This window comes from Thermobia domestica, chromosome 17, assembly GCF_964235325.1.
Source record: "Thermobia domestica chromosome 17, izTheDome1.hap1.1, whole genome shotgun sequence".
NCBI classification, from domain to species: domain Eukaryota; kingdom Metazoa; phylum Arthropoda; class Insecta; order Zygentoma; family Lepismatidae; genus Thermobia; species Thermobia domestica.
The window spans coordinates 166,170,448-166,196,994 of NC_137470.1; the positions used below are offsets into that span (position 1 = coordinate 166,170,448).

General features: G+C 36.1%; 1 long non-coding RNA gene and 2 other non-coding genes across 5 annotated transcripts in view; all 3 read left to right on the plus strand.

Moving 5' to 3' along the window:
* Positions 1–6,330: 6,330 nt before the first annotated feature.
* Positions 6,331–6,403, plus strand: TRNAR-ACG (transfer RNA arginine (anticodon ACG)). The gene has a single exon. It is a non-coding gene; the product is annotated as a tRNA-Arg (tRNA).
* A 6,847-nt stretch (positions 6,404–13,250) lies between these two features.
* On the plus strand, positions 13,251–13,323 carry TRNAK-UUU (transfer RNA lysine (anticodon UUU)). The gene has a single exon. It is a non-coding gene; the product is annotated as a tRNA-Lys (tRNA).
* An 11,430-nt stretch (positions 13,324–24,753) lies between these two features.
* The window catches only part of LOC145674475 (uncharacterized), a 266,501-nt gene continuing 264,707 nt past the window's right edge, over positions 24,754–26,547 (plus strand). Inside the window, exon 1 of one of the 3 annotated variants that reach the window (XR_014128951.1) lies at positions 24,754–25,058. This is a non-coding gene — a long non-coding RNA (uncharacterized LOC145674475). The remainder of the gene's footprint in view (positions 25,059–26,547) is intronic. The other 2 variants (XR_014128950.1, XR_014128949.1) reach the window with 2 other exon arrangements.

Here is a 26,547-nt window from a genome sequence, read left to right on the forward strand (position 1 = left end):
GGCGGGAGCTCATGTGGAAGAACAGAAGGTATGGGACATTCGTAATATTGTTTTGAAATTGCCTTCATGCAAGATTCTTCCTTATTCGACAGAACGCAGTATGATTTTTTTTCTTCGTTTCAATACCTTACGTGTGTGTGGCCAATTACGTACTCCTTCTTTACTCCTCTAGCAGGGATGCAAAAGCACCAGGCGTCTGAGTGGTGTCATAAATTATTGTAACCCAAAACAAACTCGACCATATCGTGTTGCTTACGAATCAGATGGGTTGTTGTTGTGAGACCTACATCAAGTATAAGAGTATGTTATTATAGGAACAGACATGGAAGCAAAGGAGCTGATTGTGTGTGTAGGAACGCAACTTCTCTTCTTCTAGCATAAATAGAATTCATCAGTGTCTAGGTTGCTTTCTTTCGTGGTAGTTCATTTGTTCTCCAAAATTATAGTTGACAATGTCTTTAAGGAAACCGAGTACAAGTGCGGAATTTTCTTAAAAAAAAAAAAAAAAAAAAAAGTGCTACGAAGTGAAGCTCGAAGAATTATTTTTTGTGTTTACAATTTTTGGAATTCATAATAAAAAATTTACAAGAGTCAGATTCAGACAATGGCGAAATATTAATTGACATAGACGATAGTGAAAGTAGTGTTGAAGACGAACGTTTAGCAGTTCCACTGGAGTAAGTTAATAGGTAGGTTATTCAGTTGCTATATATACTTCTAGGATACACAGCCAAAATCTTTGAGTTTGCTGGAATAGTATATTTACATTGTGAATAATGTTGCCAATGTATGTGTAATAATCTCAACTAGAGGAAGAGCGAGAAGGGAAAGGGGAGTCCGAAATCCGGCAACACCGCGCGGAATATCGCACAGCACTGGCTACTGCCCGTGATGCTTTACATCTGAAAAACACAACAAATAACGAACAAATAAATAAACAAATCTCCTATACTTTTAAAACACAAATGTAGGTAATTTGTATGCATGTTTGCTTTGTTGAATTTATTGAATTATATGTTAAAATTTCAAGTTACGAAATATTCTGCAACAATAAAGAAGTAATAATGGTCATGACAATGATAAATACGTTTTTAAACATTAAAAATGTACAGAAAACTAACACAGTATGAAGCTTAAAATTGTAGATTTATAGTAGAGATTCATAGTAATGTGAAATACAAATATACATTTTCCGCTATGTCTTGCAATTTGGTTCGTATAGAATTAATAATTTGTTTCGATTTTCTCACGGCACATCAGCGGCCCATTCGCGGCACACCAGTGTGCCGCGGCACACCGGTTGGGAAACGCTGCTCTAGGAGGTGTTTTGTTCATAAAATCTACTGGAAATTTGTTGTTGTGAAGTAAAATAAAGTAGGATGAATGGTTATTCCAGTCAAGGTTCTCAAACTCTTTTCTTTCCTCTAGTTGTGACACTGTCTTATCACACCCACAGCAGCACTGGTGAAGAATGCCGCTATCAGCAGAAGGCGAGGAAAGTCAAAATGCACCATTGACAAAAAGTCTGTAAGTACTCCTTGCTTTTGCTGCTTGCTATATCAATGATAATCATGTTTATTCTTGTTTTAACTGTCAACTCATGTAGGAGACTGTTGTCCTTTCATTTGATCTACATTCTCAAGTCAGTGAACATTTAGTCGCTGTAAACACTGACTGCGGAATGTAAACGCCATTACTTAATACTTTGACCCCTTATGCTCAAAAACACGAAACGCGCTTTGTTGTGTGTTATGATATACTAAAGAACTAACTATTCCCAAAATTTCAGATTTTTTTTATCCAGGCCCAGTGGAGATATTGGACAGTGAAATATGCTAAAATGGCATAATTCCCCAATTTTACGATTTTTTTCAGGCCTTGGGAGCAGCTACAGGTCTGTACATTTTTGTGTATTAACTTATGACCTCGGAGTACGTGCACACACAAATTCAGACCTCTATGTCAGCTGTTTCCTCTTCCGAAACGTTTTCAATGTCCAAAAAAGGATTATATTAACAAAAGTCATTACTTAATACTTTGACCCCCTTCTGCTCAAAAACACAAAACGTGCTTTGTTGTGTTATGGTATACTAAAGGACTAACTATTCCCAAAATTTCAGATTTTTTTATCCAGGCCCATTGGAGATATTGGACAGCAAAATATGCTAATTTGGCATAATTCCCCAACTTTACATTTTTTTTCAGGCCTTTGGGAGCAGCTACGGTCTGTAAATTTTTGTGTATTAACTTATGACCCCGGACTACATGCACTCATAAATTCAGACCTCTACATCAGTCGTTTCTTCTTCCCAAACATGTTTTAAATGTCCAAAAATGTTGCTACGGTGGGCCCTGATTTCACCCCCCTTCAAATGGTTTTAGGCAAAAATGTTGAGAACAAAGTGTTATCTCTTCACGAGTTGGACGTCCAGCAATTTTCAATTTGTTAGGACAAATACATGCTGAGATATTCAAAACAACGTAAACGCCTAAAGTCGAAAAACGCAAAATGACGCCAACCCCTGTGTCGCCATGGGATGTTGTAAAAACTAATTAATTGTGGTTTTGAAGTACCTTGATATACGATAAACATTCATGAAAAAATTAGATTTTTTTGGAAATGGTCGAGCGGGACATGCTTGATCACTTAGAATGGATTGACCCTATGGTGATAGTGAAAAACTTGAATTCTTGATTTCAATGGATTTACACGTTTCATTGCCCATAGATTCTGAAGAAGTGATTTCTCGACATCTGTTTCTCCGTTCGTCCGTTCGTTTTGATGTACACTCGCGTAAAAGCCATACTATTCAATGTATCTGAGCCAAATATTAAATTTGAGGAGGTTTTCATGTGATTTTCCAGGGAAGTGTTCGAATTTTCTTTTTACTCCTGGAAATAAAGACAATTTACGAATAGATAAGAGCAACAATCTCAATTCTCTGAAAAAGGTTCCAACGTTTTAGTTCATATTTCATAAATCAAAAATTTGTTAACAAACCCGCACTCAGGTATAAGTAATTTTTGAGGAAAACCTCGAGAAGTAGATTATTTACTCTTGGTTAAAACTCACAAGTAGTTTTTTTCAAGTGATTTTGTTCGTATTTCATAAAGGAATACTTTATTAATAACTGTATAATATTGTGTATATTACTTCTTAAGAAAAAGAAAATCACAAGAGATAATTTACTTTTAGGGAAAAATTAATTTCAGATATTTTTGTTTTTCGAAATGACTCAGGCTATTTTTGCATGTTTTATACATATATACATTCATTAAAGTTCTTATAGAGTTGTGTAAATCACGTCAATAAGAATGTCTACAACGGAAAATTTATTTTTGGAATGAGTTCTTGACGTTAGTGTGAAGTACAAAATTTTCCGCGTACCTTTTATTTCACAAATAACCACTTGTATACGTTAATTATTTATCCACAATAAAACACACTGAATTTGTCAAGTGCCTAGGAAGCATGAAGAGTATCAAATGACAGACTACACACCTAAGTAAAAGTATTCAAATAATGGAAGGTAGATTACATGATTCAGCTGGGCTTATATGGACAGGGCCGGTTCTAGACATTTTTAAGTGTAAGCAAACAATTCTTAGGCGCCCCCACCTAAATGATAATAAAAGAGTAGAAAGTTATAATGGACAAAAATTCTTCAAATAATTGTTACAATCCAAATTTCTTTATTATCTGTAGTCTCCCTATGAATATTAACGAAAAATGGCGAAATTATAATAACTGACTGGATGAATACTAAACCAAGTTCCAATTTTAATAATTAACAGCAGTTATTATTAAGTAAGCACAAAACACAACTAACTTTTATATACCTAAGCTCAGGGGTAAAAGTGGATATGAAAAGGTAGGGGAAAACATGACGTTACGCCGACCCCTGTGTCTTTGCCCATTGTATTTTTTTAGAAAGTGGGGGATGCGACAGATATTTTCTGGAAGTGGGCGGACGGCTTCACCGCGTGTTCCCCCTCACTTTTACCGCTGCCTAAGATGTATTTTGACAAGTACAATTGAAACATAAAAGTCAAAACAGAATAAAATTCATGAGCTTCAATTCTAACATTAGTACAGGTTTAATTTTGACAAACAAGTATGCTCGTGTGCTTCATTAAAAGCATATTTACATAGAATTTTCTAGTGATACGATTATGGTAGCTTCGTTTCTCGTTTTGTTATGGAAAAGTTCATGTTGTAAAGACACTTTTCTGGGTTTCAATTTGACAAAATCTCTGATTATTGCAACTATATCCACTTCATTGTGTATGTCATTTTCAATGGCCATCAAAGCTAGTCTATTTAATCGTTCTTGAAATATAGCTGATCTCAAATAATTCTTTATTAATTTTAGTTAAACTTCTTTAATACACAACAAATAACAAAAGTGTGATCCTTAATCGATATTTAATTTGTCATCGATCCAGTGGCGGAACTTCAAAATCAGGTCTTCCCGCAAAATTTCTTTTCAGGGCTCCTTAGGTCAATAAAACAATTAAATCCTTTCATGTATCTTTCCAATATAGACATTCGAAATCAGGCAATGAGCAACACACTGTAAACACAAGCAGTGGTACACCCAAGATTTCTCTTCTGGGTCCGAAGAGTTTACGAAGTAGCCTACAAAATGCAAATAATTTTGTATATTTGCTCCATGAAATTGTGCAAATCTTAAAAATTAGAAGTTTTGAGGGATCCAGACTCTCGGACCACCTGCGCCGCTGTACTCCTGAATACAAGTATAATTAAAACTCTACTTTGCATTAGAACTATTACGAAATGCTTGAAAATATCGCTACATTTCAATTTAATATCGGAGAATGGATTGATAATGATTGCTACACTCTTGCAATACAACGAGCATACGTATACTCTGCTGTGATTGACAGTGAGAGTTCTGAAAAAATGAGTTAATTACATCCTATTGACCTTTCGATTACAGTTTTGATTTCGATTACAGTTACCCTTTTGAGTTATATAAGCATATACTACGCGAAAACTAATTGTATTCAAACACATTTTGAAATAAACTGAATTTAACTCAGATCCGTAACCGAAAAGACCATACCCATTCCATTTTAGTTTAACAATTAAATTACTACAATGAAATAAAATTAACTTACACTTTCAAAAGTTTGTCAGATTTTAATGCTTCGTTAACAGTAACTGATATTGACACTCCCTGATCTCAACATTTGTATGATTATCACTTTCGAAATTTTGTCCAGAATTTAAATAAATGTTTTAGAGCCATCCATTGCCTCTTTATTACATGAAATACAAAGTACTATTGAAAAGTAAAAACACACCATTATAAACAAGAACAACATAAAAAAGCGAAACGACTCACGATATGAACGAAAATGTTGACGAATGACAAATGGACTAATAGACATTAAGGAAATGAGCATTAAGCAGTGTGCAGTGATTGTGAGCCACTGATATTAGGAACTTAAGTTAAAATGTCCCTCAGAAATGATCAAAAATTCCATTTGTATCGCTCGTCTTTCCTTAGCATTCGCCTCCTTCAATGGACCAATGGACTACAAAAGTCTAGTCGCTTGAACCTCGATAATGTGCATTTCATTTACACTGACTTCTCTCAACCGTTAAATGTGGTCAATAAACGGAGGCGCTATGCGTAGACACTGTTTATGATAAGAAGGAATACCCTTGAAGACATTTCTTTCTACTGTGATAATGCCACACAATCCATAAGCAACACGTGCAGTTGACTTTTTTTTGTTCGTTGATCCATTCCCATTTCATAGTCATATTTGGCAATGATATTCTCTAGCAAGGTCGCGAAAGGATTGTTGGGAAAGGAATGAAGAGTCTGTTATATTTGTATGTTGTGTATATGGTGGGATTGTGGAAAGAATGTCATTGTCTTTAGTCGTACTGCTGTAGTGCTTAATACAAAATATATTGAAAAGCTAAGTTTCCCTTCATTTTATCTGATATTCGTAAACTCTCCCTTTTCCCTCTTTAAAAAAAAAAATCTTTCCTGCGTTTTGGAAATTTTCCTCAAACTAGCATCACTTGTGAGTGAGAAATTGGTGCCAATTGATATATGAGTCCATTTCAATTGTGAAGGAGTGTTTTAACTCGGTTTGTAAAATATTTATTTGAACCTATTTGGGAAATTTTCATCATAATATTTCCTCTAATAAATATTCGCATTTAAAACAGAAAATTCACTTTCAGTTTTGCGCCCTCTTCATCTGGCGCCTCCTGCGAACGCGTAGTTCAGGATTCTAGATCCGGCCCTATATCCACTAAGAACTTTGAGATATCCCATCGATTCTTAGGGCCCAGTGGCGCAATGGATAACGCGTCTGACTACGGATCAGAAGATTCCAGGTTCGAATCCTGGCTGGGTCGAACTTTTTAGTTAAAAACGATGATTTAATTTTAAAACTCGAAGTTCATAATATATTTTATATCCAACATGAATTAGTCTGTCTCTAAGCAAACCTCATAACTATACCGTTTATACCATTAAAAAGTAAGAAATGTGTGACGTATGAAATTTTCAACCGCAATTTTAACTTGAGGCAGTGCGTTCTAATGTCTATAGGTGAAATCCTACACAAAATTTTACCGCAAGTTACGCTTTCTGTTCCAGCTAGACGGAACTCTGTTGGGAAAATCAGGCTGAGTATTTCATGAACATTATATATTAAACATAGACTATACGATGTTATTGGTGTTTGAAAGGAAAATAGTGTTATTTTCAAATATATATATATATATATATATATATATATATATATATATATATATATATATATGAGAGTCGTATTCCGCACAGCTGTCAAAAAATTACTTCAAGAGTAAATTTCCTGTAATAAATATTCTTGTGAATATGCTAAAATGACATATATATATATCAGGCTGGACAAAATGGTATGATTCAGTGTAAATTCTCAGGTGTAGTTCTCCAGAAAATTCACAGAAACGACTTCTTGTGGATTCGTTTGGTGCGAATGTAATGTCCATTTTGACGTCTGGTGGGAAACTCATCTCAGTAAGATAACACAAGGATGGACTAAGGACAAGCGTCTAATGTCACACACCCTGTACACGTTCAGCAAACAGACTGGGGTACCCAGACACGCAGAAGGCGAAGCATTATTGAAAATATTCATATTAATTTGGATGACGGAGAACATAAAATCGCGAGTGAGTATTCTTTACAAATATCAAATTACACATTGTGCACAGCTATTCTCAGAAAACAGTAACAGTGCATATAGACACTAATGACAAATGAAAGCATCATTAGGCATTGATTTGAATAATTTTGTTCTGTGAAATTTAAATTTTTGTCGAATCTGTTGGCTGTGATTAAAATTTCTGAAGAGCGAGGCAATGTATAAATAATCTTACGTATAAAAATAAATGTTTATTAAATCCACACCATCAGCTTGGCATATTTCTAGGTAACTACAGGGAAGAGACCATATCTAGGAGAGATCTTATGGTATTTAGAATTTCTCTATGAGTATCCTTAGAGGAAGGAAAGGGTTCAAGAGATAGGAGGTGGCTTATGCCTGAAATAAAACATCTAACAAACCTCTTAAGCTAGGAAGATGAAACTCTGCATTAACAAACTCCTCATTAGAAATAAGTTGACCTGTGTATAAGCATTAGAAAATCTTTTTTATGTAGAAAGAAAGGTAATTTCCATAGTTTTCCTGTATATTATCATCACATGAAAACTGGAAGGGAAGTTTGAAATTAGTTTTGGAAGATAGTTAACATTTGCATTGAGACAAATTCTTATCTTGTCACTATCGTTATTCTAAGGGGAAGTAGTTCATAAGGTGTGCCCAAAATGATAGTAGCTTACAAGTTCCTCAACAGTTTAAAATATATTATCTAGATAGTTTGCACTTGGGTTGACCAAGGTTTCTATAATTATACTTTCATTGAAATGTGAATCGAAACATAAGAAAAATATTCAAAATTTTGACAAAGAATAAAGCCTCCTTGAAATTAATTTGTGAATAAAGTTAGCACACAGGTTGTGCTATGATTTTATCATTCATTTCAATTTAAATAAGCATCCTGAATGAATGGAAGAAAATTCCTTTCTTCCCGTACTACACCAGGTAATTTAGCTAAAAATAAAAATAGAAATGTTCTATAGAGCGTCCTTTTCCTTATGTCCATTGTTGCCAAACTTAGCCTGAATTTTAGAAATATTTTTTTTTTACTAGATATGGATAGATTATTGTAGAACATTGTATTCTCTATCAAATAATCTGTTTTTCCCATATCAAGAAGAATTTTCAAGTATTAAAATAAATTGAAACAGTGAAATCTTATTAATGGCAAATTCTAATATCGCGTTAAATATATCACGTCATAAGTTCGGAACTATAAGAGATACAAAGTTGAAACAAACAGGTATTAACACTATATTTGGTGTCAGTGTTGGAAAAGTTTACATTCAAAAAAAAAAAAACTTTTCGAATTTTAAAATAAAAAATAAAATGTATGAAAAAGTGCGTACACTATTGCAATGCAATATGTAAAAAGTTGACTAGTGAGAAACTTTTTTATTTTTCAAGTTAGATGGGGGTGCAAAGCGAGAAAAATGTTGAGAAATGATTGAAGTTATTTATTTTTTTTTAAAATTGCAGGTCAATATCTTTTTTTATTTAGATTTTATGACTTCCAAAGCGCGCGCATCTGACCAGAAAAAAGGCAGTGACAAATCTTGCCAATGTTATTTTCCTTATGATGTTTGTTTTAAAGTCTCTGATACAGAGTTTCTTGCTATACCGATGAGAATTCACTGTTGATGCTATGCGAGCACGAATCTACTGCTTAACAGAAGCATGATCGCAAAATCGAATCTTGGACCACACCTATGAGAAACATTGCGTCAACTCCACTCAATCTTATGTTTCACTTACTTATATATATATGTATATATATATATATATATATATATATATATATATATATATATATATATATATATATATATATAAGACTAACATTCAGACATATAGTTTTTATTTTCTTTCTTCCAAGAAATACAAATTTCAATCGCGGGTGAATAGTAAGTAGTGAACACGAATCAGGATAGTACAGTAATTCAGTAAGCAATAACATAAATCACAAAAATGCAGTTGGTACTCAAAGAAAACCAAATGTTTCTTCAGAAGATCAATATCTATGGAAGAGGAAAAACCAGGCCAATATCTGTTAATAATAAAACTCCTCACTCATTGGCGATGAAAAGTTACTCGCTTTTGTAATTGATTCGTTTACAGTTCGCACGTCGTCTCTAATGTCCTTTCGAATGCTGACAATTTTCACAGTAAAAGTTGGTTTCGTTTGTAGTTCCATTTTTCTTTTTTACTGTGGATACGCAGATGAAAATGAATAAAATAAAAGCGTTCATAACAAATAATTTCATGAGCTCACAAAACAGAATGAAAAGGCTCTTTGTTCTTTTCCCCCTATGTTTCTTTAAGAAGCATGAAAGAAACAAAATATATTTTCGGAGGGTTTGATTATTCTGCGTGGTTTTGTTTCTTCGCCCAACTATCTGTACCTTGTTGGCTGTCACCAAACGTGATTTAAAGTCACAACTTGTGCGTTTGTTTAGAACAGATATAATAGCGTATCTTTTCATTCTTCTTCTGTTTCCAGTTTGATAATGTGTGTCTGAGGTGTCAGAAGTGAGTATAGAAACCAGGGCGATTCAGTTCCTATTCACCATTACATTTGTGGATTGTTGAAATATTTAAAATATTTGATGTGTCGTGTGCAATGTTGTATTTACTGTATTGTTCGTCATGGAGAGTGAAGTGCGGAAAAGACGTTCAATTGGTAGGCTGCGTGGGAGAGAGGGTCAAATAGTGCCGAAAGTGTTTAAGTGGAAGCAGTGAAAGTGATTAAAAGGTATTTAGGATGCATATTTTCTCCTTTTATTTTATATTTACAAATCTTTCGTTAATATTCACAAATGCATTTATAATTTCTTTTAACAAAAGAAACACTGACCAAAGCTTCAAACCCACTGTATTTTCAACTATAATATGTAACGGTTTCGGATTTCTAACATATCCTTCCTCAGACACTATAGAACATTTGCAAATACAGACATAGTCATTATTATGAACAATTTTCTTTTAAAGTTCTTTTAACATACATATATATAGTCATTGTTATAAAAAGGTTTAATTTCTATTTGCTCAGGCCTTTAGCCAATCCCTTAAGTTTTCGTGTTCACTTTGCAAGCAATCACGTTCCGCAATTTTTGTTTCTTATAAGGGCTTTTTTATTTTATTTTCTTCTTGTCTACGCTATCCAAACTTCTTTGCCATAATTCATTAATAGTTAGGCCCCCTGTCCAGTTCATCAGTTTCTCTCTTCCTACTATAGTGCGATGGTTCATTTAGACCTCCTGGTATTTGTTAAATGTCATAGTGTTGTTCCGCGGATAAAATCGGATCTAAACCATCGGAAGTGGGGAGGAGCCGTCTTCACAGTATACTTAACGATGTAACTTTTATTTGACAAACGGAATTGGATTTGCGGATATTTTGCGTTTTCGCAATACAGACGAATGAGCGTTTTCGTACGTCATATTTTCTCGACCCGTATCCACTGGCGTCTCTGGCATGTAATTTTTTTTGGGGGGGACATAAAAAAGCTATTTAAATATTACCACCTAACCCAAGCTATGTACTACCTTTGATTCCATTTGTTACTTTCCCGGACCCCATGAGAACTCCGAACTCTGTTATAATCGTTTCACAGCCTGAATATTATATTTCAAATACGGTCGTTAGTAAATAAATTAAATTAGAATAAAATATGGAATATTTTGTACTTCAAAATATTGGGGGGGGACGCGTCCCCCTCGTCCCCCCCGCCAGAGACGCCCTGACGTATCACTATCACACTACTCCAGTTTTCCCTCTTATCCAACTTCAGTAGCAGTATTTTACCCATTGCTATTTCTTACTTTGCCGCACAATTGTTACAGTAAATTTCTGTGTGAAACTGTTTTGTCTGTCATTTATTTCAATCAGAGGCGGATCCAGGACGGACTTCTGGGGGGGTAATACTGCTACCCCTAGAGCTACTTCTAAGAGCTCCAAGTTCTGCAATGGGTTTTATTTATATATAAAATAATAAAGTTCCCTATTGTGGGGGGCGATCGCGTGATCGCTCCTCCCCTGGATCCGCCCCTGATTTCAATCATATGTTTTCTATTTGTTTCATATGTTCTTTTGATTTCATATTGCTCTTATCGAAATTTTATTGCAACGATATATAAATCATCATAAAGAGAAATTTCTAACACCCTCCAATTAGCCGTTCCAAGTGAATTTGAGTGATTGAAATTGAAAAAAAAAAAAGGTTCAAAATATATGAATTTAAGGAAAGCTTTATTTACAGACTCTGTCACTTTTTGTCTTTCTTGTTCTTTCTTCAGAAGAAAACATACGGCGGAAGAAATGTGGCAACAGCGCGCTCCATTTACTCTGTACTGCAATCTAAGAGTGAGATGCTTTATATATATATATATATATATATATATATATATATATATATATATATATATAGAGAGAGAGAGAGAGAGAGAGTACTTATTGTTTCCAGCTTACCGTGAATAACTGTGTATTCACGCTAGTACAGTCCGCAGCAAAATCCCTGCAACATGAACATGTAAGTTAATTGTAAAACGACGAAGTCTTTTGCTCCAAAATAAGTGTGCAAGGGAGGACGCCGAGGTTTCTCCTGGCGTGATTCCTGCCACTTAAACGTTATGTTGATTCCCTGCGCTGTTAGGCGTAGTTTCACAATAAACTTACATGCTTATGTTGCAGGTTTTTTGCTGCGGACTGCACAATTGAAAAAAATAGAAAGATTCTACAAGATCTATATTAATAATACCATTCTTAAGAACTCACGAATAACTGAGTACGAACAAAGTGGATCTAGAAAGGGGTACAATGAGGAGCAGAGCAGAGGGAGCTAAAATCAAATATCACAAAGAATTTATTACGTCATTTGAGGGGCTGAAAAGAACAGTGGTGTTTGTGGAACAAAATGGGGTTTCACGTTTGATAAGTTGATGGCACCCTGATGCATTTCAGGAACAGTGGTGTAAGTGATATCTGCTTTCTGCTGTCCTCTGTAGAGTATTGGGTTAACAAACATTCACAGAAAACGTGCTTGCTGTCAGAGCAAAAGTGGTGTAAGTTACACAGAGATCGTTGTGAAAGCTTGAGTATTGAAGCGATGGATATAAATCAAGTATTAACAGAGGATGAAATTAATGATGTAGCTTGAAAGGAGAGCCTGGAAGATACTGATAATGATACAGAGTATGATCCTAATGCAGAAGGTAAGATATTAGATGCATAGTTAGCCAATAACGCATGTTGTCTATGTAGACCATTATTTGGCCAGCCATTGGCATGTCGGCCCATATTAGGAAAGCCCGTCACCAGCAGTTTGATGTAGTCAAGATGACATTGGAAGATTTTGTGTCAACAGATGCTCTGGATACCGTGATGTGGACGGCCAGCAAATCCACCCAAGAAACTGACACTGCTTCGAAACACCAGTTTTTCCGTTAGAGAAATTCCAAAACCATATGTCTCTCTTGATATATATTCCTCCAGTCCATCATGATTTTTCAGGTATTTGAAACACGATAACGTCGAAAACCCAGATTCCGTGATGTCAGCAAGTGAGGCATCAGAAAATGAATGAAAGTTTTAAGCAGGAAAGTGCTTTCTTTGCTTTGTATTTTTGCGGAATAAATTTTGTTCCTGACTAGTCCTTGGCAATTGTTCTCTTTCACCAGGTTCTGGTATTTCAGCTGCAATGATACAGTAAAACGTTTGTTACTGTATCATCAAAGTTCAAGAAGCATTCATGGAAACGTAAATACTCGTGTTTATTGAGTAACAATGGGCGGAAATGTTTGTCGAACAGAGGTGTAAGTGACATGGAAAACAAGTTACACTGCATATATGTTTGAACACTCGCAAGCAAACACACTTTGTTTTAAAAATATAATAGCTAACCAGTGGAGCTATTTAATTGTATTTGTTTAAACAGAATACGTGATTCTTTTGAATTCTGAAGGAGTCTCAAAGTATGCAAATGCTTATATCTCAAAAGTGTAACAACGTCACTTAAATCACTGTTCTTTTCAGCTCCTCATTTAGGAAACTCTATTTATAGAGCCCGGATAGCTCAGTCGGTAGAGCGTTAGGCTTTTAACCTAACGGTCCAGGGTTCGAGTCCCTGTTCGGGCGGCAATGCTTTTTTTACAAAACATTTTAAGTAATTTCCCCTTCAAAAGTAAAAGATATTTACTCTCGTGTCCAGTACAATGGATGAGACAAGTTCGCCACTTCCCATGCACTCTCATACAATCCTCATAATTCTATTTCCATCGTCCATAAACTTCGTTTCGCTCACTGTGTTCCCATGGCTATTGTTATGCCCTTGTTTATTACTAATTTCTGTTGATTTAAATCTTTCTGTGCGTTTCCTCACACTTACCAAATCTTCCCCATTCTTCTATATATTCGTACTTCCTTTTGTAGAACTATATCCTTGCTTTGCCTATTTTCCTTCCTAATTATTTATTTAACTTTATCCAATTCTTCTCTTTGGCATTGCGCTACTTCCAGACTCTCCTTTCTGTTACTTTGTATGAAGCCTATTTTGAAATTGTTTTTTTTTTCAATGAACTTTAAAAGTTAGTTGCTGAATTCTTTCCGCCTTATACAGAGTCGTTTTATGTATGATTAGCGTCGTACTAAAACGCTGACTACTGCAGGAAACATATGTTAGTCGAACTCTTTAGTATGGCACTAATAACGCGTCAAAACGACTCTGCATAAGGCCCTTTATGTCTGAGTGTCTGTTATTTGCGAATTTTTCAATTTTGAGCTCTCTATTCTATAAAGCATCAAAAACTACTTGAAAGAAGTGATTAAATTTTTCTCGTCACTCTTACCGTTCCCGAGATATCGGCCAAGAAAGTGCCGATTTCGGGAGATTTAAGAAACCATGGGCCTTATGCAGTCGTTTTGAAGTATGTTTAGCGTCATTAGTATGGAACTAATCAACCGTCAGAACAACTCTGCATAGGGCGGCATATCTTGGAATCCGTAAGTCATAGAGAGGTGATATTTTGCGAGAAACAGAAGGTGCGGATAAAAAAGATTTACTTTTTACTTGTAGGAACAATGACAGTTATCCTTCCCGCTCCATCTCTCCATTTTTTAAAAGTTCGTTCTGGCAATGCTCTTGGAGTATTTACAACTGGTATTATCTGTTTTTAACTTGCTCTATCTCGCTTGTTCTGCAGCCTGATGCATGCAAGATTTAATATTCTTAACCTGCCCCTTATAATCTGTGAGGCGAGACATTTTCCAAAAGAAGCTCACACTTTCATCATTTTTAGGTCATTGGTTAAAATTAACTTAAATGTGTCTTCTCAGGAAAATCCGAACCATGGCTAATAGTTGCATCCTGGCTACACTGTATCAGCTCTCACTATAGTGTTCGAAATTTTTCCATATTTTGCTTATTCTTTGACGTTCAAGGGAGTCCTGACCATGGATCATTTCAATATTTTAGTTCACGGTTAAAGCATTAATACAATTTAGTTATTGATAATCCCAGGCAGGTCCGCAACCAGAGGGGGCTAGGGGGTCTGGTTCCCCTCTAAACTTTTCGTGGCTCCACCAGACCTCAATACAAAATCCTATTACTAATACAAAAAAAATATATAGATATTTGTAAGAGAATTTTTAATGACTTGGTACCCCTAACGTATTCATGTCCCCCCCCCAAACCTCTGTGGCTGGTTTCCGGCCTGATCCCAGGTGTATTAATGGTAATATTTCTAGATAATCACCATAGAGGTATTCATCATTTGATACTTTTCAATAAAATGTTTATCCAATTTGTGGGAAAACGCCATGTTAAAATGTTGTTCTATTTGATGCACGTGTTTCGTACGGTGACTTCACAGTACATACAGCCAAACGCTTACCCAAATAGATACTGGATCAAACCGTTGTAATCAGACATTAATAGGAAACTTAGGCAATGGTCTTTCTAGTGTTGTCATACTACGATAACGTTGTTAAGGAAGTTCTTTGTTTTAGTAAAACTGCGGTTACTTTAAGGACTAATGTTTTCTATATTTGAAGTTTAATGTCCCATGATTATACGCCGGAGCTAAGCAGGGTTGTCAACTTTCCTTAAGAAAAAATCGGGACGGAAGAATCGGTGTTGGAGTTCCCCACGAGACGACTATACATACAACGAGTCGTTGAAAACAATGTAAATAATCAGTTGAATAATACGAAGCTGAATAAATGCAGCACCTTATTTTTTATTTTCATGCATGGAATATACTATCATCATAATCGGCTGGATTATCAATTCAAAACAGTTAGGGCATAACTATAAATTAAAGACGAGCTGCTATTTTTTTCACGAGTCAAATTAAAACATAAATTTATTAAATTGATTCTATACTCAAAACTGTGCGTGTAAAAAAAATAAGTTATTTCTTGGTAAAAATGGCCAAGTAAAATATTAATTAACTTTGAAAATCGGTAAATCGGGACAATATGCGTCCCAACAAGTGTCCGGTCGCGAGGCGGGACAAGTAAATCAGAAATCGGTACAGTACCGACAGAATCGCGAGGGTTGGCAGCCCTGGGGCTAAGGAAGATGAAGATGATGAAATGGGTGATAATGGTGGTTACAAAAAAGTCTTTACATATATTTAATTTTTTCTTTCTAATAGAAAAAGCTTTGATGGTCCGTAGAACATTGTGACGAAGATTAAAGTGATCTTCACTTGAAAGAAAAAAAAAAAAGATTGATAAATGCTAATCTAGATTGTCTGAATAACAATTTATCGGCTCTTTCAGCAACGAGGTTATGTGAGGCGAGGACCAACAGCTCCATGTTGTGGTTTCCAAGGGGGGGCAAGTATAAGCGACGTTTCAAAAATAGTTTCAAATTCTGCTGTAACTAATGTAAAAATTCTTTTGGATTTTCGATATTCTGAAGTACAATTTCCTCTAGGGAGGGAGAGCGAGCGCCCCACCTTGCCCCTCCTGATGGGCGTCCTTGCCAACAGCTTAACGTGGAATCCAAACCACATGACGTCTTGTCGGGAAACGATCTCAAGTCTCCCACGCGAGACTGATCTAAAATAAGCTAGTTTTGTAAGAACAAAAGTTGAAAAGGGAACCGAAATGAAAATAAGAGATTGTTATTATTATTAATGATACAGGAAAATTCTTTGTATTTAACAATACTTGCTGGTCTTGTTTGATAAACCGGTATTCACCACACGTGTACGAGACACTCCAGTTCTGTATAAAAACTTTTTTGTTGTTAGCCTTCCTCTGTACGTAATTGTTCAAGGTCATATATTCATACGTCTCTTCCGTAATCAAATAGTGAAACGAAAATAAAGCCAATTTACTGTAGACCTTATGTGTCAGTGGCAGAAAACCACAGGAATATAAAACTCATATTATTTTTGTTAAGAAGACTCAATGTTGCATAATCATTTGCTTGGGATCTCATTCCCTACGGGTTTGCGTCAATACAATACAAAATATACCGGTTTACTTTGCGTATAGCATTTAGAACTGTTTTTGCTTTGCGTTATGCCCGCAAAATTTTGGGAACACTCGTACAAAATGACCCCCGTGGAGTACCATACATTCGAACCTGTATCGAATCGCTTGATTGTGTGTACCCATGGGCGTCTCTGGCACGTTAAAATTGGAGGGGGCGGGCGCGGACAATTAAAATCCTAGTAGGTCCTAACTAAATTTACGTCAAAACTGTGAGTAATTGTGAATTTGCTTGAATTATGAGCCAACGGGATCCTAAAACTAACTTTACAATTACAATAGATAAAATAAGCATTACGTATTTCTGTCAGTATTTCTTGTTCATTTATTTTCGCTGGGTTTCGGAGTCATGAAATGCATATAGAACTTACAGTTGTTAAATTTTGCAATATCTTATAATGAAAGAGAGAATTGAAATTTTTGTTTTAGTTTCTGAAAGAGGAAAATTTAAAGACCAAATAGATCAAAGATAAATAAGAGAAAGAAACTTATTTACATGAAAATAAAGACAAACCTATACCAGACTACGCTTTCTGTACGACGGACATTTCTATCACACCAACCTAATACTTGACAACAGATTTAGCTTTATTTATTCTGGCTCTCTCTCCTTTTTCCATATGAATTAGCATTGAAACATTTCATCTCCTTAACAAAATATTCTGGGGACACGTCCCCCTGTTCCTCCGCCAGAGACGCCTGTGTCTGCACCCGATATTAGAATTTAAATAAATGTCCTTGAATGGTGACATTACAATGTACAGTAGAACATGTCTATGTTGACCACTATCGCTTCCATTGATGTGATGTGATTTTGGGTTTAGCGTCCTTTTCAGCAGTCAGGCTATATGAGACATGCACCTACAGCTTAACGTGGGGTATGAATCAAATGAATTCCCACCGAGAATGGGACCAGGCTGTCCCGCGTCAAAAGTGGGAGCTCATTTGATTCGGTGACTTTAATTGTGGCTGTATACCTCATATTCCACACATGTAAGCGAATTTTTGAATGCTGTTTTTTTTTTTTTTTTTTTGCAATAGATAACCAGAGCAATTATTTCCACCTAGTTCGTTAATGGAGTCATCCCGTTAACGTCTTAACGGATAAATGATGATTTTAACGGTGATTATCTATATCCCGTACCCTATGCTAGTAGCAGGAAAGTTTTGCGCCAGTTGGCGCGTGCTTGGGTTTTGGCTTTCTACGCTTGCACTTGAAACGCATGCTTTCATAGAATCTGCCTTTTGTTGTACTTGCAACGATGCTTAAGAGCCTTCACAGAGCGTAATGTCTTTACTGGCCGTTCATTGGCTATTGACTTGACTTGACTTGTAAAACGCTTGAGTTAATCTTGAATTGAGCACTGAATGCAAGGTTGCCCCCATGTGATTTCGTTACTGGAATCCAGCTTGCGGCATGCTTGCACGTTTTCCAATCAAGCTGGATGCAAACTTGGCCGACTTGCAATTCAAGCTTGCAGCAAGCGGTTTGCAAGCTGTTTCTGCTACTAGGGTAGAATGGTACGCAAAATTTTAAATTCTGTTTCTTTTCTTTTCTTTCTTTTCTTTTTTTTTTCTTTTTGCAATAGGTAGCTAGAGCGATTATACTGGTCAAGTCTATGGGAGACCGGAGTGTGATTCACGGCGAGAGCTCATGTGGTTCGAATTCCACGTTAATCACTAGGTCTACGTCTCATATAGCCTCGCTGCTGAACGGGACGTTAAACTCAAACTCATCATCATCATCATCATCTGGCCAAGTCTGCTAAAAGAATCAGTCCGTTAATGTCTTAACGGATAACGCTGGCTATCTATATTCTATATACGTAAGTGTCGTGTGATCCTCTTTAATGTCTATAGCAGAGTATATTCGATTATAAGGTTACACAGTGTATATACATAAATGTGAATGTGACTACCGTTATGACTTAATAACTCTTCAACAACCCGACCGATCTGGATGAAATTTCCAACACAGATGAGGTTGTGGCCTATGATGGTTTTTATCATTTCACTTTGACGGCGCAACTTAGGGGAGGAGGAGAGGGATATACTTAAAAATGATCGACAATGACTGATATTAGTGTCGAACCCATAGATTTTGGAGTCGCTGAGATGAACAGTGACACTTCCAATGCCATTTTTAAGTTTAAATTCAGTCCTTTATGTCGAAAATGAAACGTATTCTCCGCGTACGAGAAACGGGTCACCTTAAAACAAAAACAAAACACTACATCTAGTGTTGCCAACTTTTGAAAATTGAAATACCGGTCACCCTCCTGGAATACGTATAGTCTTAATATTGTGACATCATCGCTCGTCAAAAATGTGAATAACCTGAAAGTGGTTTCTTCACATAAAATTGAGCGATGGGGAGTTCGAATTTAATAACGTTATTTACTTTTGAAGCATTCATTAAACTTACTTATTCCAGTTTTGGTTCAGTGGCATATGTAATCTACCATCAATAATACATCATATCTAAAACAGAAAAGCAAAACGAAAATGAAATGAAGTATTTTAGTTTAACGTCCCACGCTATGGCAGGCAAAGAGAAATGAGAAAACAAAAAAGCAAATATAATGGGTAATATAATTATGGCATGCACGAAATATACTTGAAAAATAAGTCTTACCAGCTTCGCTGGGGCTGGTAATGTCTTAAAATGCCTACATACTTTCACTAAACGGCGTGACAAACATCTTGGCATTTGAATGCGGCGCTTAAAGTACCCTTTAAATGCTGCTAGCAAATAAGGGGCCATCGGTATTGCCACGTTTATTTTGTACACATTCACCTCTGTCCCCTGCTACCTGATCGCGCTGTAGTTCGTCTGCTTAGCCATAGCCACGCCCCTTTATTACTCGGCAACATCGCGTCAGAGCTTGCGTTTTATTCTTTTAGCTGAAATGCCAAGATGTTTGTCACAGGCATGCATTATTTAATTGGAAGATGTAACTGATGATGAAGCAATGCTAGCTACACTCTTGATAATGTACTTTTGTTGACCTTTAGTAGTTTTGATAAGTTCGGTAAATTTTCCTGCCTTCAATTATTCAGCAAATTCCGCGCACGACAGGTCGATATCAAAGCGAATTATGAGCTCTGCTTTAACCATGTTCATAGACAAACGATTCCTTTCTTTACTCCGAAATAATATGAATAGAATAGAGAATAAGACTATTAACAGGAAAATTTACCGGATATTTAACGTCCGGTTTTGAGGTTGGGCGGACACCGGACAGAGTCCAAAAGCGGGCGCCGTGGCTCAGTGGTAGAGTATTCACATCTGGTGTGTGGGGTCCCTGGTTCGATCCCCGCTCGCGCCAAGTGAACTTTCTGGTGGACGAACACCCTGTGCGTTTGTTTTCTTGGGTTTCTCCCGTTTCCTACCACTTTACTCATTCCACCGGCATAATCGTGGAACGTTAAACTTACATGGCCTTACTCAAAGTCGTTTTGACGTACAATTAACATCATACTAAAGGCTTGACTACTACAGCAAATATATGTTATTCGAAATCTTAATATGGCACTAATCATGCGTCAGGACGACTCTGCATAAGGCTCACAGATTTCATTCCATTTCATTTCAAGGAGGTCAAAACCGAACTGTTCGATAAAATACCGGTCGGTTGGAAATCTTATTACATCTTACGTTCAACTGTGAATACATATCTCTCTCTTTCTCTCAGACACATATACACAAAATCTGTACTCTTCACCCACGTAGTAGGTAATATTTGTCATAATGTTTGTAACTAGAACAAAAGATCTGCAATGACTTTATGTATAAAACCTTGCGTCTCTTGTGTTTTTTTTACACGTACTAACACTGCAGTTATGAGCCCTTAGGGAAAAGAAAAGCAAGTATTTTGCACGAAACTTACTAGTTAGTTAACAATAGTTGCGTGCTTGTGAGTTGTTCAGATACCAGCTAAATCACGTGACAAACGATTATTTGATTACTATCAAGCGTGGAAAACATGTTGGACATTTATTTTCTTTCTGTACAACCACTCAAACAGAAAGAGCACATATAAAAGACTTAATGTAAACTGTTATAGTACACGTACGAGCTATAAATTTGTAGTTTACTGGTGGAAGTAGTTGTTACAGCATTTCAATAATGAATAATATTGCGTATAATGTGTAACAGATATGGACCAAAACTTTTAAAGAATAGAATATTGCAATCGAATGCGTACTTGATGAAGCCACTAGCAGTGTCAAGTGTACTACAAGTAAAGGTGTTCATTTTATACGACGTGATATTTTCTCAATTTTGAAACCAGAAGTGGTAGTAGATTTCTAGCATTTCCGGCTTTAGTAGAGACATTACAACAGAGATGGAATTTATTCCTGGGACTCTTAATTGATTGAAGAAAATCGTTTTTTGCTATGTATTTCCGCTTTCACTCTATAGCGATTAACGTTAAAACCGGAAGTGGTTGATTTATGCCACTTCCGGTTTGAAGAAAGTGTTAAGAGACAAGCTGGTCCTATTATTAGAAAGCTAAATCGATTTAAAAAACATCTTCTCGCCAAATCTTATCATTTTTGCCGGATATAGTTCAATATTGAAACCGGAAGTTATACTATATTTCCATCACTTCTGGTTTTAGTGGACATTTAAGGATGGAGATGACCGCTATACTTAAGACGTTTAATTGTTTGCAGGAAACAGATTCTCCTTATATATTACCGTTTTTGCTGATAGTGATCCACGTTAAAATAGGAAATGGCTTATTTTCACCATTTCACCTCACGTAGGCGGCAAACGCTCTAGCACTGAGCTACTGTGGCACCTCGATGGATGCGTAGAACAATGTTAATGTTTCCAACTTTAGGTGTGACGCTGCCACATAGTGAAGCTTTTGATTTTCTATAGGAGTTGAAGAGGGCCCATTATATAGCATTTTCGCTTTATTTTGACCTTAGAATGGCGCCCTGTTGTTCGTGCGCCCCACTTTTAGAACACCCTATATATATCCTGTCCTATATATACTAGTATTCCTCAACCTTTTATCAAGTGGGACCACTTTTATTAATCAGAATGTTCTACAGACGATACTAATGTCGCCTTCACAGGCAAATTTATATTTTCTTTCGTGTTTTGATCATATACCACTCTATCAGTAGATTTATGTGTTAAAAATATTATTGAAGATTCTCTTCATTTTATATTGGTATCAATACAGAATGATCCACTAAAAGCCGGCTAGCCTCTCATGAGATTGAATGAGCTGTTTTGTAAAAAGAAATATATAACCGTGGGACGTAAAACTGAAAGAAACTGAAAAGAAAAATATATTATCTGATGACCCCATCTTACTCAACTACAGCAACACCCAATCAATAGCAACAATTACTGGTGAGGACTGTACCAACAACAATAAGGAGTTTCATTGAAAACATACAGCTGATCTGTTTTTCGTGGGCTGCTCGTTAGGAGAACATACATATTAATATTATCTTTAATAATTGCTGGCTATCAAGAATATATATTATTTTAAATAATACATCTATATAAGCTACTAGCATCAATTACCTGCTTTGTTGAGTTAAATTAAGAAAAAATAATAATATGTTTCGTTAATCAGTCACTTTTTACTATTACTAAATCGCTCTTTGATATTGGCCATTTTCGATTATTTGTATATATCTTCCTCCGTTCCCATGTTGCGGGACACGGCATCAGAAATGTCATTGTTCATCTCAGCGAACCCACAAGCTATAGATTCGACATTAATATCGGTCATTTTCGATCATTTTCAAATGTCTCTCCCCCTCCCCTCCCTTAAGTTAACTGTCAAAGTGATATGACAAAAACTGTCAGGTTTGAACAAAATCTTGGTTGAAAATTTGATCGAGATTGGTCCATTGGTTCAAAAGTTATTAAGTTTTATTTATTGTTATATATCTCCCCCTCCTATCCCCCTCCCCCAAATTCTATCGTCAAAAGTGAAATGATAAGGAAACATCTCAGTTCCGAACCTCATCTATGACAAAAGTTTGATTGAGATTGAATGTTTGGTTCAAGAGTCATTAGGTTTTATTTATTTTTAAACACTTCCCTCACCCTCCCCTACGTTCTGTCGTCAAAATGAAGAGATAAATACCATCCCAGACTCGAACCTCATCGAAATCGGTCAGATGGTTCAAGAGTTTTTAAGTTTTATTTATTTTTATTTATCTCTCCCCTAAATTCTATTTTCAAAGTGAAATAACAGAAACACTCCCAGGTCCAAACCTCGTGAATATTGAAAATTTGATGGAGATCAGTCGGGTGGTTCAAGAGATTAAGAGTCACAAACATAGTAATTTTCAATTTTATAATATAGATTAGAATATGTGTAAACTGTAATCTATTTTGATAAATCTATTAAAGTTGTATACTCATGTAAAAAAATACAATCAATACCTGTTTGAAATAACCCCAGAAATGCCAAGCCTATTACGTGCAATACCAAGAGATAGGGTCAAATTTACCCGCGTCTTTTTCAAGTGATTATTACGCCATAATTGTTGAATTTAAGTTTAATATTTTAAATTAAACTAATAACAGAAACTTTTGAAGCAGTTCTACTTTACATTTATCGTAAATGTTTACACATATATAACATTATTTAAAGTATTAATGTAAGGCATGTATGTTAAATCAGAACTTCGGTGTAAGTAGTTTACGTCCACTTTTAGAATACAATTTGTCACGTTCTTGTAAACTTCAGTGCTTAAATAAGACCTTTAACAAATAACGCTTTAGAAACATGTAGGTTTTGAACTAAAACAAAATTTTGCAAAAACAAAGATACGTTACACCTATTACCAACGGGGATCAAATCTGCCCGCAACAAACGAATTGAAAATGAAATCTTCAAGTTTTACGTCCAACGGTTATGCCGCATAGGTCAAGGTGACCAGAAGTCCCGTTTTAGCCGGGACAGTCCCTTATTTTCAGCCGTTGTCCCGTTTTTTCTGATTCTCAAACGGGACACCTAAATGTCCCGTTTTTAAGCAAACATGACCCAGGTGTCCCGTGATTATTATTCAAAATATAAATGATCAATGCTAATTCTACACTCTTCAGTACCAACACTCATTGGGAAGGTTCAACCGTGCCTAGAACTTCTGAATATTCAAATGAGAATTGAGTGATCTGCGGTTCAAGTGGTAATTCTGAGTGTTGAAGTAGTTAAAAGTATTGTTGGGTAGTACTTAAGTTAGAAACGCTGTGTTATTCTTACTTGTGTATTTTGTAAATTGAAAACACTGCTGAGTCCCAAAATGCAATGTGGAAGTCACCCTCCCCCCCCTTTCCGTCGCCGATTCGTATGCGTCCCGTTTTTGAAAGTTAAAGTTCTGGTCACCTTGGCCTAGGTTAAATGAGACGGTGATGATGAGAAATTAATGAAATGGTGGAATGAATAAAGTGGTAGGAAACGGGAGAATCTCGAAAAAACCCTCGCACACGGTGTTTGTACACCACAAAGTTCACTTGGCGCGAGCTGGGATCGAACCAAGGACTCCGTGCACCAGGGGTGAATGCTCTACCACTGAGCCACCGCGGCCCTCAGTGAATGATTTAAACAAGATAAAGTAGATAATGTAATATAAAACCAACGAATGTGAAGATTACGTTCAAAGGAACAACGTAAAAGGTCATGAGCTCTCAGCACTTTATTCAGAAAAAAACAAAATTGAATATTTGAACTCGCGGGCAATATTGGTTTTCTATGTTATTTCTAGGTTTAACTATGTATGATATTACGCACTTATCGTAAGTGTATGATCCACAATTCACTTGAGTTTTATTTTAAATTCTTCTCTCTATTCTAGACTAATATTCAATGTAATTCGACTACAAGCGAAAACCTTGAGGACCATTTGGGGTCAGTAGGCCACAGTTTGAGAAATACTGGTGTAAGGCTATAAGCGATTTAAACTGAAAGCCTTTGAAACTTCCCTGTCTGCTTTAAACAAATCTGAGCTTAACGTTACGTAGTCGCAGAATATGCATAAGGCATTAGAAAGAGAAACTCGTTGGAAATGTACAATTATTTGCTTATCTGAGTATCATGATTACATCTTTATGTTGCATAACATATTTAATTGCGTCCAAGGAAAAGGAAAAGAAAAAACTTTCTCTGGCTGAATACGCTTATCTAGTATCATATATGATCTAAAGGTGGCACTAGTGCAGGGGTTTATGCCTGCCATCTATGTTCGAAAAATGAACTTCAACAAAAAATATCTCTTTCAGCAGATTAGCGGTAGATTTGTTTTTTTGCGGTGAAGGGCAAGATTCCATACAGTAATTTCTACAGATATTAAATTGTAAATCAACTAAAGCAGCGTTTTATTCACAGGTGAGTTATTTTGGTTTATTTAGGTCATATATGCATATGACGTACAATACATGGGGCAGTTATTTATAGTTTCCTATGATTTTAGTTGCTTCCCAAAAGTAGGTCAAAAAGGGACATTTTATTATATCAGTAATACGCAGAAATTTAACATTTTCCGTTACCATTAGAAAAAAAACAATATTTAAATACAATTACTGAAAAGCTGCAATAATTCTTAATGATTAGTTTTTAGACCTCACCAACCGCGCACCCAGAGACTTTGGGAGGGGTCTAATACTACAAACCACTAAGTATATGTAGTATTGAACGGGTATTATTCTGTACCCGAAAAAATAAGTAATTGTGAAATATTTCCACCTAGGAAAACAATGATAGAGCTAGTTTGTTTTTATAAGAAAGAGTACAGATGAAGTGTGAAATCAAATTTTCATTCTACATCAATCGTTTCCTTGTTAAACAAGTAAGTATATGTTTATTGAGAAAGTACAAATGCATGTTAAGCTAAGAAGTTTTTTTTTTGGGGGGGGGGGCTCCGGACCCAGCGGACAACACCTTGGGTGCGCTTCTGGACCCCACAATAGAAGTTACCTCCTTCGTGGCTAAGCGGTTGGCATACGCGTCTTTGACATAGGAGACCCGGGTTCGAGTTCCGGCAGAGCTCATGTGGTTCAGATTACACGTTGGTCAGTAGGTCCATGTCCCATATAGCCTCGCTGCTGAACGGGGCGTTAAACATAAAATCAACTCAACGCATAAAAGAGGTGAGGAAAGATTTGATAACTTGGGAGATTGAACAGTCGTCTGGAAAATAATGAACAATTGTCGAGAGAATCATTTTTCAACTTCCGAACTGTGCTATGCATGTGTGAAAGTCTTATAGAACTGGCTAGTGTCAGTAGGTATCGGTATTTCGGAATGAATGACTACGCTAGGGGGGCAAGTGGGTCGAGTGCCCCACGGGAATCGTCCACTCCCGACTACCCTCAAAGAATTTGTATGGTAATATAGGACAAGTATTGTAAAAATATTATTTTCGATATTGGATATAATCGCTTAGTTATACTTAAGGAGCCGTACTTCCCATTTAGGGAAGGACGAGAAACGCCATACTTTCAGGCATTATTCATTGACTATCTAGGATGTTGAAAAGTAGGTAATAGACTGAGTTCTTGCCCTTGTACTTAGCGTGTTTAGGTAGTGCAACAGTAAGATGTATCCTCGTGCACGGGAGATGAGAAGTAGCTGTTCTTAACTATTACCAATCGCTTCTCCCCAAAAGATCTCTGACCTCTCACACGCTCGCCCTAAAGAAATTGAAGCTTGTATCTTCACTGTTCGGAATTGATTCAACGTCCCGATAATAGGCTTCAACTCCTCTATTAACCTTCTGATGAAATCGGAAGTGGAAGCATCCAACAATTTCCGGTTTTAATGTTGATCACCAGTGGCATATTTAGGATTATTTTCGGGAGAGGGCTATGCACAACAC